The sequence below is a fragment of the Meleagris gallopavo genome, chromosome 1, assembly GCF_905368555.1.
Source record: "Meleagris gallopavo chromosome 1, MGAL_WU_HG_1.1, whole genome shotgun sequence".
NCBI lineage: Eukaryota > Metazoa > Chordata > Aves > Galliformes > Phasianidae > Meleagris > Meleagris gallopavo.
The window spans coordinates 26193335-26213384 of record NC_139404.1 but is presented as its reverse complement, the minus strand read 5'-3'; positions in this window follow the sequence as shown (position 1 = coordinate 26213384).

Sequence of the window (20050 nt, the reverse complement as noted above, 5' to 3'; positions counted from 1 at the left end):
CGCTTGCTGTTAGATAGCACCCGATTTGTCTTAGCTGTCCCAGTTTGCAAATTGGTGTGTATCAGCATCCTTTCACAGCAGCTCAGGTCATCAGGCAGCTCTGTGTATTGAAATGGCTGATGGGTAGGAAGCAGCCTGCTTTCTAATGCGTTTGGTATAGGAGTGGTAGCCCTCAATAGAGGCAAGGAAACAAGCAGCTGAGGCTGATAATGATAATTATAATGATAATCACCACAGTAAAAGTTTCCAGCAGTCATCTATTGGAGCTTAAGTCCCTTATAGACCAGTGCTTTTCCTATAATACAGACTTTCTGTATTAGAGAAATAAAAAGCCATTCTGTGCAGCACTAGCTACTTAGCTACTTTCCCTTGTCTGATGCTTGTCTCTCAGCCTTCCACAGTTGCCTTTCTGATCAGTTATTACCACTATGCTTGCAAATTCTTTCCAGTAAAGGTGAAAAAAAAGAAAAAGAAAAAAAAAGAAGAAGAAAGAGCACTGTTTAGCCTAGTTTTTCTTATGTTCTGATAGCTTGACGCTATTATTAAATTTTAAAAAATCCACTGAATTGGTTTTTCCAATAGGAACAATGTTTTTAACTGAACAAAATTTTAAGTGTCAATTGTCTATGAGCTCTGAGAAATCTGGAGAAAGGAAACAACTTTCTATGGTCTTAAACTCTTGGCAAAAGAGCAGTCTTATAGTTTATTGTTTAAAATATGCAAAAAAAAATAACTTGCAGTCTTGACAAAAAAATGTACATTTTTTTTCCAGAGAGAAAAACAGCCACATCTAACTATATCTAACTAGTTTGGCATTACTGAAATGAAGAAATTTATGTTGAAACAAAACTAGGAAAAAAAAAAAAAGAATGGGATAGATGAGGTTTCATGAAGCTTACTACATCCATCTAAACACACTTTCTCATAAGAATGGACTTCTGCACTTTCTGTAATACCACAGTAACTCACTTCACACCTGCAAATGGTAAAGACTTGAAGCAATCTCTTCCCCCCTTTCAGAAATCTTCTTAATAGCTTCCTTACCTTACCAGAATCTAGTTGTTTCTTCTTATCCATACTTGACTCTTTGGAGACCAAAAGCTGCAAGCTGAGACAGTCTGCATGTTCATCAGGTGAGTCTGGCACAGAAAATAGATCCCAGTACATCCACTGCAGATCAGTACTGAAACAAACATTGCATTATTTATTACTGAATGTCTGTAAAAGTGGCATTAAGGTCAATGATGACTGTAGCTTATATCCACTTATGCAGGTGAAGCTGTTGAATCTTCCTAAAATTGTAAAAGTTTGACAAGAGTGAGAGAGACAGATATAAGAGGCAAAGAAGAGAGAAAAAGAAGAAATTGTGTAATTATAGTAGGGACATTAATTAAGAGTGGTTTGAGACGGATGAGAAAACAGCCACAAGAAAAGAATGTTGGCAGAGACAGATGAAAAGGAGGAAATCCTCAATGAAAAGAGATATAAATGTGAAAAAGAAATTCTATAGAGAGAGATGAAAAAAGTGCATGAAAAAAACCTTTATATTATAAAGAATGTTTCAGATTTAGTATGTGCTTCATGCAGCAAATGACAGAATTCACTATCCCATACTTGTTTTTTCTGCTATTTCACTCACAGTTGTGGACAGGATGATAATATCCTAAGAATTAGGAAGACAGATAAAGAATGTATCTGTCCTAGAGCGCTTGCAGTCTGAAGTCAAAACAAAAGATAAGATATGATACAGACAAAAGGAGAACACGAGGAAATGTTTAGATAGAAGTTACTGGAGATGTTAAATGACTCACATCAGGTGTTTCTAAGTGGAATTTGAAGGACACAATGGAGTAGATTTGAAGGCAGTTATCAAAAAGTCTTAAGTGTGCAGAACAATAAGGAAGAAAGACCCAAGGTATAAAGTTAAGAAGCAGTTGTGACTGAGTGGTTAGTGGGTGCTGAGTCATCAGTAAACCAGCAAATGCAATTTGATGGTGTCAAGAGACTGAAGTGAAGAATAACCCTGAAAATGGAGATTACTAAGTTGTGCTTGAGTCTGAAGACAAGAGTATGCTAATAGAGGATCAGAGGAGAGCGAGTAAAAGGAATAAAATTTGTTTTCTGCAATGCTAATCTCAACAGACATGAGCAGAACAAAACTGCATTCATCAAGACCAATGAAACAGATACTGCAAAAGCAGAAATATGAAGTGATTAGAGTCTGGGCACGACATTCAGCTAGGTGGCTAGATGAGGCTCACAGTGAGTGTTTTTATGTAGAAAGAAGTATCTAAGTGTAGCCCTAGAGCCAAAGAAAGATCTGAGTCAAGGACAGTGCTCTGTTTATGTTCCTGAGTAAAGAATGAAAAGGTGAGACTACCAATAGAGATTTGCTAAGAACATCACGGAGAGAGATTAATGGTGAATATATACCCAGTGGTTGTACAGCTTGTCTGGGGCAGGGCCTAGTCCAAAGGCCATTGGTGTAAAAAAGAGGCTTACATTGTCTTCACTGAATGGTATGCAGAAGACACAGATTATTTACTCATCTTATGTAAAGATTTCTGGTGGAGTCATTTGTTAGGAGAGTATACATTACTATACTACTATACTGTACTATAGCAGCTCTATGCTACTGTGAGTTTATTATTTTTAAGAATTTCTGGTTTGAACTGCCTTTTCTGATTTTCACCATGCATTTGAATCTCAGCACAAGATGCATTCATTGAACAAGCCTTCAACAAAGTGACCAGAAGAAAATGTGCTCACCATTAAACTAATGGTTGGACACTTGTGATAGTAACAGATGGTAGCAGCAGAAGATGCATGTTCAGAGGACTACGTAGGGACTTGCTGGAGCTGACCTTGAATTTCACATCTTTTGTTCATGGAAACAACTTTTGAAAAGTATACTTAGGCCCAGGAATCCCGTTCCACTCTTTCATCATCGGAAGAGAGGTGTTATTAAGGCTTTATTAGAGTAGTCACAGATTTTTCCCAGTGAGTGAGAGTCAGAACCACAGACATTAAATAATAAAACTGGGCTGAAATATTATGCTCTGATGAGTATGTCTAATGGCCCTAAAAACATTAAGCATCTCTATGTATTACTCAGTGAAGTTTCCTGGAGTTTCACCAGAACACTGATTTTCTGTTGATTATTAGGTTGTGTCAGGAGTTGTAGGGTAGAAAAACTTTAAAGCCTACTTTGGCAAAATGTCCTCAGTCCAATATCTGGGAGCTTTTTCCAGATATTCTTGCCAATAGCAAGACTGAAATGAAAATTTAAATGTAGAAAGTATGAAGTTACCGTGAGGAAGTGAAGAGGCAAATGTAATACCTATTGGGGTAGAAGAGTGAAAAGTTACTCTTTATGAACTTGTGCTTTATTTTAGAAATTTAAACTTATTTTATTCTTTCTTGGCTGGCCTTGTAGATACCAAAATAAATTTTAAATTTTAAAGGTTGATGTATTCAGAGAAATATCTTTTCAAAGAACAAAATAGGAAATTAGTCACAGCTGGTATTTTTTAATAAAATTCAGTGAGCACTTTTACTGAAAAAGTTCAAATATACTTGATCATCTTCTGTGAAGAAAATTTAAGGCATTTGTTCTCAAACCTTGTAGTTGGCCTTTTTCATCTTCAAATAGATACTCCTACTTATTGTTTATGTGAACTGAGTGTAGCAGTAAGACTAAGCAACTGTTATTTCAGTTAAACATAATGTTCTCTTAAAGTGGATAATTATCAGTGTTGTTCTCTTGATGCTGCTACAGGTTTTATTTTGCATTCTCGCAGTAATTTTACCTGTTTTTTTTCCTTCTTGTTTTCTGAAAACATTTATTCAGAAGGGACATTTTTATGTCTCCTGCAACTCCTAAACGTATTTCATCATGCGATTTGAACATGCATATGAATTGATAATCATAACAGCAATTCTGCTGTACAAGTTCTGCAGATTTTTTTTTATATTGACTGCATAGTTGTTTCTCAGATCTAAAATACCAAACAAACAAATGAGAAATGCATTTGGGTCTACCTGTCTTCCTTTTGTATTTTCTTCCAGGTGCTTGAATTTCAGTGCATGGAGTGGCCCAGAACTGGCACGTTGCTTGTCTGACAAGTGGATAGGTACATAAAGTAAGACTGTCAAGTTTGTGGGAGTGCAGGATCCTCAGAATCAGTTCTTGACTCCAGTTACTGGGACTGCTATAATAGCTAGAAAGAAATTTTTTTTAAGCAGTTAATACAGATAGGTATTTATTTTAAGTCACCAAGCTAATGTAGAATTTTCACACTCACAGAACTTTTTTTTTTTTTTAATGTATTGTGTACCCACTCATATACGCACACTCAGAAACACAGCTCTACACTCATTCATTCTCCTGACTTATTGCAGGTGTGCACACATGAGCTGAGCACAGCATGGAACAAAGAGATTCAGGATTTCCAGCTATTGCAGCTCCCTACAACAAATAACAAATAACTCCCAAGTAACCAAGCAGACCTTCATTTCTAACTACAGATGTTGATTAATGTTGGTCTTTAAGTCTCAGGGTTCAGAGATCAATTGTTACAGACTCCGATGATTTCTAAAGAAACAGACAAATCTGTAGGCCAAAACCCTGCCTTCTGCTTTGTTGCGTGTATAACTAGAAATACAGTATGTATCTGTATTAGATATACTGCATGTATACTAGATATAACTGACAGATAGGTAATGTTTCTGTTTTCCTTTTCTCATAGTCATATCATTGTACTGCACTGAGAATAAATTAACATAAGTCCATTATCTGACATTATTACCTGTTACCTGATTTACTGCTTATAATTTACATGATTATATCTAGATAAATTAAAATTGATAAAATGAGTGATTAAAACAGCCCACTAAGCAAACTAGTTGAAGGGGAGCAATCACTGGTAATGGAGGAAGATAACAAAGTGCACTGGAATAATTAGTTTTTATTTTCTAATGAAATGTCATTCTACTCTTTTCTTTCATTTTATCTTTCTTTCTGCTTTTGACTTTACTAAAATATTCTTGATGACCATTGTTTATTTTTAAATTAAATAAGGAGTCAGAAATTGTAGGCATTTTTGTAATTAATTATTTGTACCTTTTGTGAAATCTCTGTGTAAAATGGCGGCACAAAGTCATATATCTTGTCTTGTCTCAAATAAATAAAGTAATAGCTACAGTAATACCAACACAGAAAGTGTGGTCATGCGCGAGCTGACAGCATTTAGGAACTGAATGTTTGCAAGGTACGTTTACCTGTATCTCTATTAGTAATGGACATATAAACTTTCCTACTTGTTTTTTTTTTTTTTTTTTTTTTTTTTTTTTTGGTGATGATTTTGGAACCCCAGCATCAGATTGTTCTACAGTCAGGAATTTATGGGGAACCTTTTTTTTTTTTTTTTTTTTTTTTTTTTGGTCTTAACATTCCCTTCTGCTTTGTTTAAAGTGAGCAACTCCTGTAATCTCTGCCAGCTCTCATCCCTCAGTCCACTATTCCATCCTTGGCACTTACTGTCCTGATTTCCCATGAAAAAGAGAATAGAAAATCTTTTTCATTGGAAATCTCAAGATTTCATGCTATTTGCCTTCCTGGCATTGCATTCCCATATATAGTTTGCTTTCTTAAAAGGCTCCCTCTTGCTAATTTTAAACAACACTTTCAGATAATTTAAGTGTACCTACAAAGCTCTAATACTGGTGGAATTTTAAACTCCTTTGAAGACTGCTGCTCATTATTCTTTTTGCCAAGAGATATTTATGTATATATATTCTTAGCTGTGAAAATTATTACAAAATTAGTAAGCAGATACACTGAGGTCTGAAAACATGGCAGAGCAAATACACCACCTGTAAGGTAAGAACATGTGGTTTTAGGCACTATAAGTACCAGTTCAGACTGTAGGCTATTTCATGCTTTAATCGTAAATAATGTCCTGAACTTGTATGCACTATCCACAGACCTTATGCAAAGGAGTGAATAACCCACCTACTGTGTTGCTGAGATACATGAACAGGGTTTTTTTCTAACAAAATCCTGATTTGTTAAGGCCTTTTGGATAAGAACTTGTTTCTGTGTGTAATCAGATTTCCCATGGTCTCTGCAGGATAAAGTCCAGAGAGTGGTGGTCAGTGGCTCCATGTCTGGATGGAGATCGGTGATGAGTGGTGTTCCACAGTGAGCAGTGCTGGGACTGATACTCCTTAATATCTTCATCAGACACTGACAGTGGGGTTGAGTACATCCTCAGCAAGTATGCTGATGACACCAAGCTGTTGGGTGCGGTCAACACACCAGAGGGACGGGGTGCCATCCAGAGTGACCTAGACAGACTTGAGCAGTGAGCCCAAGTGAACCTTATGAAGTTCATCAAAACCAAATGCAAGATCTTGCACCTGAGTTTAGGCAATCCTCAATACCAATACAAGTTGGGGTATGAAAGGATTGAGCACAGCTCTGCCTAAAAAGACCTGGAAGTACTGGTGGATGGGAAGCTAGACATGAGCCAGCAGTGTGTCCTTGCAGCTCAGAAAGCCAACTGTATCCTGGGCTGCATCAAAAGAAGTGTGGCCAGCAGGTTGAGGGAGGTGATCCTGCTCCTCTATTCTGCCCTGGTGAGGCCTCATCTGGAGTACTGAGTCCAGATGTGGAGTCCTCAGTACAGGAGAGACATGGACCTGTTGGAGTACGGGGGAGGGCCACAGAAATGATCCAAGAGATGAAACACTTCTATGAGAATAGGGTGAGAGAGCTGGGGCCATTCAGCCTGGAGAAGGCTCCAAGTTGACCTGACAGTGGCCTTTCAATATCTAAAGGGGAGCTACAGGAAAGAAGAGGACAGACTCCTTATCAGGGTTTGTGGCGATAGAACAAGGGGAAATGGCTTCAAGCTCAAAGAGGGGGAATTTAGATTGGGTATATGGAAAAGGTCTTTTACAGTAAGGGTGTTGAGGCACTGGAACAGGTTACCTAGTGTGAGGTATGCTCCATCCCTGGAGACTTTCAAGGCGAGGCTGGATCAGGCCCTGGGCAACCTGATCTGGTTGTGCATGTCCCTGTTCATTGCAGGGGAGTTGGTCTAGATGACATTTAAAGGTGCCTTCCAACTCTAAGGTTTCTATGATTCTGTGATTCTCAAATGGTGTGGTCAGAAGGTGATGGTAATTTCTCAAATCTCCCTTGCAGTGACAACTTCAGGCTTATCAAATGAAATTCTATGAAATTCTGTTCCAACTCAGCTGGGCCATGGTCCTATGAAACCACTGCACCATATGTGTGATCCATTCTTGCTGATTATCTTGAATTCACCATAAAAATTTTTTTCATCTTAACTAAATACAGAGTTATATTCTGCATGATCATTTCTGCATCTACAGGAACAGGTGCTATTGACTATTTAAAATAATCTATATAGAACACGGTCAGTGCTACAGTAGAAACTGTCTGGGGGAGTCCCTAGGACAGTCAGTTTCTCCACCCAGGGATTTAATCAGCATGTCCTGAGCATGAAAATAGCGTCTAGTAATTGGACTAAGCACAGCAGGAGCTGTCTGGGTGAACAGACTGTCCAAAATTCACACCTGGAGACAGTCAAATGCTTTGTTGGAGGTCAGTCAGTCGTCTTTCAAGTCTGCATATGTATCAAATAAACTCACGGAATCATTTGCCTCAGCTATGTTGAGACTACCTGGTGAGTTCCATGGCCACCCAGGCTCCCATGCCCTCCTGTCCAGTGAAAATTTATATTCAAGCCCACTCAAATGTAGCTTCATACTTTTCAATTCAATAGGAATTTCCTTTCATCTTGAAGTTGTTGTAAAGAGCATATCCATTTTTTTATGGACCTAATTCAGATTAGGTGGAAGGTTAAAAATGTTTTCTGATATACACCTACTTTAACTTTCAAACTCCAGAGAAAGTGCTTTATACCTTAAAATTAAAACAGTTATAGAATTTCCATTAATCTATGATTATGAGTGATTCTGCCAGCATTTCTCTAAAGACATTTCATTAAAATGACAGGATATACTTTCTGTGTATGTATAAATGCTGATAAATATTTGTAAGATGTTATAACATTGCATGTATCTTTGATGTTTGAAAGTTTTAGGGATTACAGTTGTTCATTTGTTGACGTTTAATTGTTCCAGCAGGCTCATTTTAATTGTTTCTGCAGCAGCAGTCAGTGAATGTCAAATTAAAAACAGTACAGCAATTTAGTTGTCCTCTGAAGAATTAGTTTGTTAAGCTTGAACATGAAGTCCAGTCCTTTCAGTGCAAAATAGTGACATTTTAATCCTGCAAATCTCAGGACATTTAACTATGAATTAGCTACTGATGTCTTCCTGGTATTATCTGGTGTATTATGCTCGTATATATGTATGTCTGCTCGTCTGCTCTGAATACAAAGGTTCGAAGTTATGCAGCAGAAAATGCAAAAAAGTTCATGATGGGGCTCGAGGTACAAAAAGAACTATTGATATCTGTTAGGATGAAATACAACATTATTTGGAAGTTGAAATTCTGCCATATTGAAGGAAAGAGAAAATATTTGTCTTGGAAGCTGATTTAAAACACTTTCAGCTGTCTTTCAGATGGCCCAAAGATTTGCTGCATTGGAGGCATTCCCAAGAGATTGGCATAGGCGTAAGCAGGGTAGTCAAAGGGCAAGATATTGTAATTTATTTCTCGTCTGTCACAGTTCACCTTTGCATAGATGAAATGTTTCTTTCACTAAAGCCAACAACAAAATCCTTGGAAAAGATGCATGTGCTTATGTGTCTATGCATGTGCTCATATATTTGTGAATATATCTAAACACACACACCAGGAACATTTTTCTTCAAATTTTTACTCATTTTAACAAATGAAGGTATGATGCCATGATTTCTATCCACACAGTTAATCACAATTGAGTGATTAAGTATATAGTTATATTTCAAGTCTTGTAGACCATCTCAGAGCACGTGTGTGGTGTAAAGGTAAGGTAAATTATGTGTGTGTGAATAGTGCAAATACAAGCCAGTTGTACTATATTTATGTGTGTGTGGAGGCTTAATGTTAGAAATATTAAAAATCTTCTGATTTAAAATCTGAAACAGTCAGAAGAGTGCTGCCGGGTGTTACTCCTCTTTTGGACCTCCTCTATAACAGCAAAGTCTCATGCCCTACTACACCAGATAGTGATGATAGTATTTCTTTGCCATAGTGATTAGAAAAACAATGAGGAAGTATATCAGAGAATTTGCCCATATTTAAATGGTAAATTTTTGGTATTTTTTATAAATTGGATATTAAAGCTGCTGCGGGTAGAATTCATATTACAGGAGGTTTAACAAAAATAGAGATAAAAGCATATGGAGTCGGATTCTCATTTTAGATGTATATCAACATAAAGAGTTGACTCACTGCACTGACTTCAGTGGGATTACTTATAATTGATGTCAGTGTAAACACAAGAGAATCACCCTGGTTGTAACCAAATATTACTGTCTAGGTTGGCTCGCGTTTCTGGAAAGCACAGCATAATCAATCTATAGTGAGAGGAGATCAGTGGTACTTTAAAACATCCGTTTTATTTCTGGGAGAACTAGCAAGGTAAGAGAGGAAGGTTGAAAATACTAAGCCACTAATGGCAAAGGAAGAAGATATAGCATAGGAAGGACATTTAGAGGGGCTGTCAAGCAAAAGCAATTAAACTCCAAGAAATGTGCTCAGAAATAGTTCTCCACTTAATCAACTTTGTGGGTTAACTCCACAAAGGCTCTACATGGGGAGTAAAGGAAAAATATTTGAGAAAAAAAAGTAAAAGAGAACGAAGGAAACCACGCAGAAGAAAAATAAACCAAAAAGAGAGCAACAACAATAAAGAAAGGAGAAGAAAGAAAAAAGGAGAAAAGGGAAAAAATAAAAGGGTAAGGAAAAGAAAGATAAAGATTTTATCTTTTCCACTAAAACAAACACATCTTCTCAGTTAAATCCAAAAGTGCTGTCCAGAGAGCAGCTCAGTCAAGCTGACAGGAGGTCTCCTGCTCTCTGTTTCAATCTTTCTTGCATTTACATTTAATGCAAAACTCTCCTGCTTTAAAAAGTAGACACTGTGGCTGACATCTACAGGTGTATTTATAGTCCAACACTTTGCCAAGTATTTAATTTACATTTCCATAGTAACTATTAGCAGAATCCAGGCAAGGAAAACATTTACAGCCGTTACTCAACAACTACACTGCCACATATCCAGTATTGTTTCATCTCATACAGCGGTTTAAAAATACATGCCTATCATTTACAGTATGGTAAGACCTGGACTCTCTGCCAATACAGTATACAAAATATACAAAATAAAATACAATACACAAAACCATAGGAAAAGGCTATTCTCTGATCAGGAGAACCATCAGTCCAGATTTATAACAATGCGCAATAGGCACGCAGATGAGTAAGTGGGAGAGAACCTAATGGAGTGGCTAAGGGGACAATAACCGTAGATTTCCTCATGTGCGTGTAATGTGGTCACAGAAGTCACAGATGACATTCAGCAACCTGCTAGGCAAATAAAAGTGACCTGTCGGCACTGATGTAAGAAAAGCTGTGAGAGAGATTTAGAACTTAAAAAGTTGAGACATTGAGCAATGATGACGTAATACCTTTTTTCAAAAATTCATATTCTCATTGAAGTTGAGGAATATCAGTGAGAATAAAGGACCACTAGCAGAGACAGAACAAAATGAATAAGTGTTTTGTTCTTTTTTTCTTTTTTTTCAGTGAGAAGAGCAGACCAAATGAATGAGGAACTTCAGAAGTGGTCAGGATAAACAAATTGTACGTTATATTGCTACTGCTGAGATTTTAAAAGGGATCTTTGAAGCTTGCTGCCAACCACTGAAATGAAGGTTGCATTTAGGTCTTGTTAAAGTCAAGAGTGAAAAACTGTGACTTTTTTTTATATAAAAAATTGTCTCTACAAACCCAAGTTCTTTTTTCAGCATCAACTATCATTTTCCCCTCATTGGCCATGAAAAGAAGTGGTTGCCTCAGGTAATTATGTGTATAGGAAGAAATTCTCACTGCTTACTGAATATCACCAATAACACGTTTAAGTGATTTACTGTACCTTGTAATTGGTTTTCTGAAAATATGAATATTTTACTGCCAGTGTGCCAACTCTCCACAGCATCTATAACAGTGACATTCTTCAGGACATGATTAATGAGTTTTATTTTTTGCTCTGTCTAGAATTAAGAAGGTTAGAAGTTTTAAAATGATTTTCTTTATAAGAGCACATGAAAAGATTTTAACGCTGCATCTGATAAATTTGTGAGAATTTTTCTGAAGGGCCAAATGAGCAAAGTAACAAAGCAAATATTAAAAACAAGCTAGAGGAAGCCCATCAAGCATAGGGTAATGCCATCTTAGTATCATATACTCCTTCACAGCTAATCTGGGGAGAAGACATTAGCTTTTCTTTTGTGCCTATGATGTGAGAATAGGAAAGCAGAAAAGAATGCCCATGAATGTAAAAGCCTGCTTTGGTGGATGCATTTGAAATCACAAAATCATAGAATGGTTGAAGTTGGAATAGAGTTCTGGAGGTCATCTGATCCAACCTTTCTGCTCAAGCAGTGTTCCCTAGAGCATAATACACAAGATTGTATCCAGATGGCTTTTGAATATCTCTGGGGAAGGGGAATCCATAACATCTCTGATCACTTTGTTCCAATACTCTGTCACCCTCACAATAAAGAGACTTTTCCTAGTGTCCAGGGGGAATTTCCTGTTTCTGTTTATGCTTGTTGCCTCTCATCCTATTGCTAGGCACCACTGTGAAGAATCTCTTCCCATCCTCTTGACACGTTTTCTTCAGATACTTAAACGCATGAAGCTCTTCTTTCTCCAGGCTGAACAGGTTCAGTTACCTTAGCCTTTCCTCATATGAAAGATGCTCCAATCCCTTCATCATTTTAGTAGTCCTCTGCTACTTGTCTTGTACTGAGGACACCAGAACTCACCATTGCAGATGAGGCCCCACCAGGGCTGAGTGAAGGACTACCACCTGCAACCTGCTGGCCACATTCTTCCAAATGTAGGCTAGGATACAATTGGCTTTCTTGGCTGCAAGGGCATATTGCTGACTCCTACTATTTTCACCAGGATTCATGAGTCCTTCTCATCAGAGCTCCTTCCCAGCAGATAAGCCCTCAGCCTGTAGTGGTGCATGGAGTTATTCCTTCCCAGGTGTAGAGCCCTGCACTTGCCTTTATTGAATTTGAAGAGGTTCCTCTCTGTCAGACTCTCCAGCCTGTGGAGATCTTTCTAAGTGGCAGCACTGTTCTCTGGTGTTTGAAGCACTTCTCACAACTCTGTATCATCAGACTTCTTGCGGAGGTACTCTATCCCTTCATCCAAGTAATTACTGAATTATACCAAACCCAGTATTGACCTCCAGGGGACACTGCTAACTTTAAATAGACTCTGCAAAGCTGATTACAACTTCCTGAGACCAGTCATTTAGCCACTTCTCAATTCACCTCACCATCAACTTGTTCAACCTGTGTTTCCTGAGCTTACTTGTAAGGATAGCATGGGAGATGGTGTCAAAAGCCTTGCTGAAGTCCCGGAAGGCAACATCTACTTCTCTCTCCTCATTTATCCAGCCGGTTGTCCCTGCATGAAAGGCAATCAGGTTGCTTAAGCATGATTTTCCTTTGGTGAATCCATGCTGACTACTCCTGATCACCTTGCCTTCTACATGCTTAGAGATGGCCTCTAGGATGAGCTGTTCCATCACCCTAATATCTAAAAAATATATGCGGAGTAAAATACTATAAAAATGAGACATTCTTCTCAGTAGCAAAAATAAAACAAATCAGCTTTGTAAAGCACACTGGAAGTGAAAGGATACCAAACATGAAGTATGACACTTCCTTGGAAGGTGTGCACCCTTGAGAAGATATTATGCTATCCATTTTTCCTTCCTTACGAGGAGGAAGAAAACAGATTATGATGAAGAAGCGAATTATGTTGAACACACTGTATATTGTTTTAAAGAATTTTTGAAGAAGGATTCTTAAATGGAAATAATAATAGTGTGTAATTTCAGATTCCTTAGCACCTCTAGTAATTTACAATCACAAGTAAGGCTCTCTTATGGAACAGAGTTTCCCATGCTTTCTTACACAGCTAAGGAGAAATTTCTGCAAGCCTGAAAAAGGTTTTGTTACAGCATGATAGAGAAAAGAGTTTGCACTCATCCTGAGCCAGGGGTTGGGATCTTTTTCACAACAAGGAACTGAGTTTATGTATTATCAGCATTCAAAGATAAATTGTTTATTCCAAGACAGAACTGAAACAGGAAATATTGATATACTTTTGAACACTGGTGGGTATGTGGCTTATGCAGATGCAAGAGATTTAAGCCCTGACTTTAGAGCTTTGATTTAATAACAACAGGAGATGGTTCTGAGTGGGCTTTATTGCTATGTCCCATGGAAATAATTTGAGTTTGCATTTGCTACTATTTACAAGATGGTTCACAGTTATCTGTGCTTCTTCTACTATATACTAGACACTCTGATAACAATTGTCTGTAAAGCTTTAGAACATTTGAAGGAAAAACTACAAGGAAACAGATGGAAAATAAGATAAAAATTTAAATGGGGATTATATATGACAGATCATGCCAGACCAACTTGGTCTAGTGACATAGCAAACATTATGCACACAGGAAGAGAGCAAAATCTTGAAGGATATATTCAACTGGTCTGAAACGCAGTCTGCTGGGGATGATGCAGCACAGCACAAGAGCTGTAAAGCAAGAAAAAACCTGGCTAACTGGAAGACTGCTAAAAAAGGGAACAGTACTGCTGGATGAGGGCAACTAGTGTAATTCCTCAAGGATAGGTCTTGAGTCCAATAATATGTAATGTTTTTATTGGTGACCTTGGCACCAAGAGTAGCAGTGCGCTGATGAAATCTGCTGATGATACAGAGCTGAGAGCAGTAATCAATACAGAGGAGCATCAGAATAATATACAGGAAGAGCAGGATGACCTTGAGGACTGGAGTAATAGGAACAGCAGGATAACATGTAGTACCAAGTGCAAGGTCATGCACTTGGGAACTAATAAGAAGGACTGCCATCAATAGGAATACAGCAATTGCACATGAGAAAAGAGGAGCAAATTTGCATATTTAACCACAGTATGTCTATAACCATCAAGAAAGCACATCCAGCGTATTTCCAGTAATGATAGAAAAGCACAAAGCCATTATTGAAGTGGTCAGAAAAACATTTCTTATAGTACGTTCAAGTAAGTACATGAAGTTATCTTTATTTTAAATCGAATAGGTGCTGGTAGGCTGGTAAGCTACCTTGAAAGAGGATTCTCAGTGTATGGATGTGTGAGTGAGTTACTGCAAATTGGGAAGGAGCAGTGCTTTTCTAGAAGTAGTTTCTGCTAAGTATTTGCCTGCTAGCTCTTCAAAGTAGTTAGCTCTTTCAAAGTATTTTTCCTTCACTCTCATTGAAAGATGAGCTGCTTTGAACTTATCAAGGAGAAAAATTATAGCAGCTACCCTAAGGTGGCTAATGAAGTAAATAAAGACATGAGTTCTTGTTATCACATGCTGACTTATTTTGCCCACACTAGCCAAATGTCTCGGTTTTGGCCGGGATAGAGATGATTTACTTCATAGGAACTTGCATGATGCTGTGTTTTGAATTTTTTTATGACAATGGTGGTGATAGCATACCTCTTGATTTTAGTTGCTACAGAGCAACGCTTACACTAGGTCAAGGACTTTTCTGCTTCTTGGGCTGCCTGAACAGTGAGGCTGGATCTGGAAGAAGATGTATCCACTGACCTGACTGGCCAAAAGGATATTCCATATCATATGGCATTGTGCTTAGCAATAAAAGCTAACAATGGATGATAAAAGGTGTACCTAGTATGTATTTTTTTGCTCGTGAGATCTTGCACTTCTACATTTCCAGTCCTGTCTCTATCCCAACTGGGGAGAATGAGTGAGTGGTTGTGTCTGTAAATATGTAAAGAAAGCAGACACCAGAGGCAAAGAAAAGGTTTTTAAGTTAAAGTAGTTCAAGACTGAGTAGCACTTAGTTGGCTATGAGTTATGCTCTGGGTGGAAATTGTGGACTCGTTTCTGGTCACAAGAAAGGTGGATTGTCACAACAGTTCTCTGATGAGCATAATGAAGGTAAGAAACCTAAGTGCTTTTGGACATATAACTTGAAAATATCTTAATGACTGCCAAATCTGTATTTGCAGTTCTTGTTAGTAAGGTTGTTTCATGTGTGGAAAAGTATGACGTGGATGTTTGGATTGTGAAATTGTCTAAGGGCAGAACACTTCTCTAGGAAAAATTAATTCCCTTTTCTGTTTTTCGAGTACTTGATTATGACAAATGAAGAATCAGTACACTGCACTCCTATGATTATTTTTTTTCCTATTATTCTAATCCTGTTTCCTGAACATCTTCTAATGCTCCAGAGCATTGTAATGAAAAGAATATTTGACTTGAGTCTATTTAACAAAAATAGAACCTCTGTATATTAATAACAGTGAGCAATGAGTGTATGACTCTGAGCACTGATGAATTTTAGTGTTACTTTACATGCCATTGTACCTTTTTTCATTTATATTTTTAATATGGTTTTTAAAAACCATGATTATTAATTGCTTGTTTCCTGCAATACAGAGATGAAGGAAATGCTTAAGATGGTGACTAATTAGACTGAGGTATACAAATGTTATTAAACAAATCACAGATTATACACATAGAATATATTAAAAATAAGTATTATTTATTTATTTATTAATTCAACAAATGAATGAGTAGTCTGAAGAGGATACAGAAATGGAATTTCCCATAAACAGAGAAGAAAATCAGATGTTCGGATTCTGTGTTGAGGGTCTATGACCTGAAAAGTACAGTGATTAGAAACTTTGGTAAAAAGTCTGAAGATGCATTTCTGGTAAGCATGTGCATTAATGCATTTGGGGAAACAGTTATGTATTGAAAATGATGCCACCCATCAAGTTGCCATGGATACAGCAAGATTTTAAAATATTCTTAAGGCTTACATTTTTTATTGTTTTTAACTGAGATCTCAGGTCAGAAAAGCATATGACTATCTACCTAATTTTATGTACATAGATAGATTTAAAGCGAGATACAGAAGTAGGGGACTTCTGTTCACATGACTTCAAAGATGCCTAGAGAGATGTTCTCACACAGAGAGCTGAGGTTGCAGGCAGAAGAACTTCCTGGCTGTCTGGATCTGATGCATAGTTGTCCCCTCTTGTCCTTCTTACTGTAAGCAAATCGGATTGTTTAATTGCCAAGAGAGCCTCAACCCCCCTCAGCAAAATGTGTGGACCAAGAATTGAGAGGAAATGTGTAATCACTGATGATGAGAGCCTCAACAGAACAGCAGCAAGCTGCAATAAGTCCAGCATACTGCTCCATTTCTCCTTCTGGCTGCTTTGCCTGTGAAGAACAGAAACATGTTACTTCATGGTTCATTTTCCAATCTTCATTAGCTGGCTGAAGAAATCTACTCTACTCTTTTTCTCCATATTGGGTGTATTTATCTGAGAGAAGTGCTGGTTGTAACACTGACCTGATGAATTGTAAACAAGTCTTGCTATTCTGAAGCATCCTTTCATTACATAATAGAATTCTATGATTAAAATTAATTTCAGTATTTCCCATGATGAGGAGTTTCAAAAAACTTAACATGCAAACTTTGATTACTTAAATTTAAAGAAAATGCCTGGAAAGGGATCTCTATTTTTATGGGTTTTTTTTGTTTGTTCGTTTGTTTTACACTTTTACAGAATTATGTAGTATTGTATACAGTATATGTAGGAATATATGTATGCAGTATATGTAGGAAAATTTTTATTGGGAGAGATTTAAACAACTATTGTATTTCCCTTAACTTCAAATGTTTTCTCTCCTATTTGTTTTCCAGTGAAACAGCTACACAGCACGAGTTTATTTTCTCATTCTATCAATCTTGATAAACATTTTTTACCAATTGCAGATATTTATAATAGTTTGGAACCAAGTGATATTCAGGAACATAGGTTTCTTTCCAAGTAAACAAAGAACAGTCAATATCAGAAAACAGGCAAGATACTTTTTGCGCTTTTTTTTCCCCTAAATTTTATGTCAATAATTTGTGTGCAATCCTTGCAGTGTAAAATATAATACTTACACTGATGGAATATTGCTAAAGCAAGGTCAACCCCACACATTTCATGGTCAAGATATTTCTTAGTGAAAAATATTAATGCTCAAAATCAGTGTTCAAAGCAACCTAATTATTAAAAAATGCTGTGTGACAACACAGTTCCTGGCATTAATGTAAATCATGGAATACAATTTCATGCTTTCTTTAAAAATTTCTCCCTGCATTGATAAGCACAGGTAGTGTGATGGCTTTGTTATCCAAGCACAAGTTTTAGTCTTATATCTTGTGTACCATATAGTACTAATAATGTGAAATCCTTTTCCTAGGGAAAAAGATAGGCTATGCCTGATGTAAGAGTTTGATTAAATAACAGTTTTCTCGATACTGAACTTTATAAGATAATTCTAAGGCTTTTTACAGCAAAATTCTTCTTCTTTGCAAAGTGGTTTGCCATGTAAAGTGAGGTCAAAAAATATATCGTAGATCAGTTGAAGCTAAAAAAAATTTACAGCCTTTGAATTGAATTGACTTGTAAACCACAGGTTAAGTAACAAGAGAGAAAGAGATTTTTAAAATTCCCCTCGTTACTAATTACTTATTTTCCAGCATTTGTGAACTTCTGAAATTATGTAACTTTGATAACATAATGAATTTTTTTTATTATGAGTATTTATTTCTATCCATGAGTTTATTAATGTATTTGAATCATGTTAATCATCACGACAAATAACTTTTTAGTTCTAATTTATTACAATTTTCTAGTATCGCAGAACTGTCATTGGCCTATCAATATCTTTTAAAATATTGAATAAAGCACAGGGACTGCTATAGACCTCAGAGCATTCTGCACTCTCCTCTAGCAGTGACACTGACCTAACTGTTCCAATGGAAAACATTTTAAAATAGTTTTAGTCAACAAGAGGCCACATCTTTAATGCCTTTGTCCCCACGCCTGTTTCCTGGTTGGTGCTAATTGTACGGCTGAGCCACAGAGTAGAGGAGGCAGGCAGGGATCTGTGCCTTAACCCTGTCCAAGTGGGGCCAGCTGCAGTAAGATACTCATGACTGTGTCCAGTTGAGTTTTGAAACTCCATGGATGGAGATTCCACAAAATCTCTGGGAAAGCTGCTCAAGCATTTTACTGTGCTCACTGCAAAAAAATGCTTTTTTCAATAAATCTGGTACATTATACACTCCTTACTTAATGCTTCCTTGTTTCTTGATATGAGACACAGTTCAGGCCAAAAGAGAGAAGTTACGTATTTTAGGTCTTAGTATGGAAAACCTAGAGATGGGATATTGTGTCACACATCAGCCATGTCTGTTTGGACAAAACAGTCCTGGTGAGATGCTCTTGGACAGCAAGGCATGCAGGTATGAAAGATGTATCTCCATGCCTCCACTCGGAGGTCTCTCAGATTCCAAAACGCCGTGGTTATTTGCAGTGTGGCTGCTGGCCCTGGCGTGCTGGGTCTCCAAAAACATGCCAGGAGCTGCATGGGAGAGCATGAGTGCAGCGATCACAAAAATGCCGTGACATCTGAGTGGCACCCAATTCATCACTGACCTGAATTGCATAGCTGCAGTTGGCCCTCCGTGGTGGACAGGCTAAGTGATTCTTAAAATTCCTTTCTAGCTTCTGTTTCTTCAAAGTGACACAAAAGCCTTATTGTGGTACAATATTAAAAACTGGGTTTTTCACTGAAATCCTTATTAAGACAAATTAATCCATTTTTGGTCTTCAGATTTCAAGCATTCAGGCCCTGCACAGTGCTACCTTGAATGTTCATTTGTGGAAATTTAATTTCTGATAACTGCATATGGAGCAGGGATAGCACCCTTATAAAATTGGCCCAGTCTTCCTACCTGCCCCACAAGCACGGACTTCTCCTTGAAAACAATGAAAAAATGGAAAAAAAAAATTTTTTTAAAGACAATATTTAATTTCTGAGAAGTCATTTATTGTATTTTTTTCTTTAGTATGATTTTTAACTGACCAGCATTAAATAAGTTCAACCAAGAAAGCAGAATATCTTAATTCATATATGCACACATAATGCACAGTTCCTTAATCACCCCCATATCCAGACCCATCCCTGTCCCCTAGATTCTAAACCCTGTAGCTGGGCTGGGGCAAGTGTAGTGATGATCACTGGTCAGATATGACTTATCTTTGCTGCCTACTCAGGAGTCTTCCCAACAAATGCTGGCTACTCAGCAGCATCCCATACTCAGGGATGGCACTAGCATCCAAAATTCTGACAAATGCTGGTTCTTGTTAAAAAATTGATAGAACATATTCAAATGATTTCAGATTATAAACTGCTTGATGCATAGAATTAAGAATATCTCAAATGCAATCGGAGCCAACAGATTAGAATAGATGAAAAGGATTTTTTCCTATCCCTCAAGAATTATGCAGAGTTTAAAGTTCTTGTGCTGGTTAAATTAAAATGTTTTAAAATTTTAAATTCCAAAGATAAATAAAATGAGGGAAAAACATTGTATTCAAGTTGCTCTGTGCTTGCTTCCACCACAATTTCTGCTTTGTAAGTTATGTCAGTTTTCTGATTCAAATTGAGCATTTTACATTTAATTTATGTTTATGTAGAATGTGGACATTGGAATACCAAGCAGTAGCTTGTGATACAGACCTGCAGTGAGTAACCACATCTATTACTTTTAGAACCAGATCCTAAGCTAGCTTTAATTGAAATTCACTAGCCTGCAGATGCTTGGCGTATTTACAGATAGGAAACAGCAGTAGCAAGATAAACATCTCACAGCCTCTTTATAACTCTTTATCT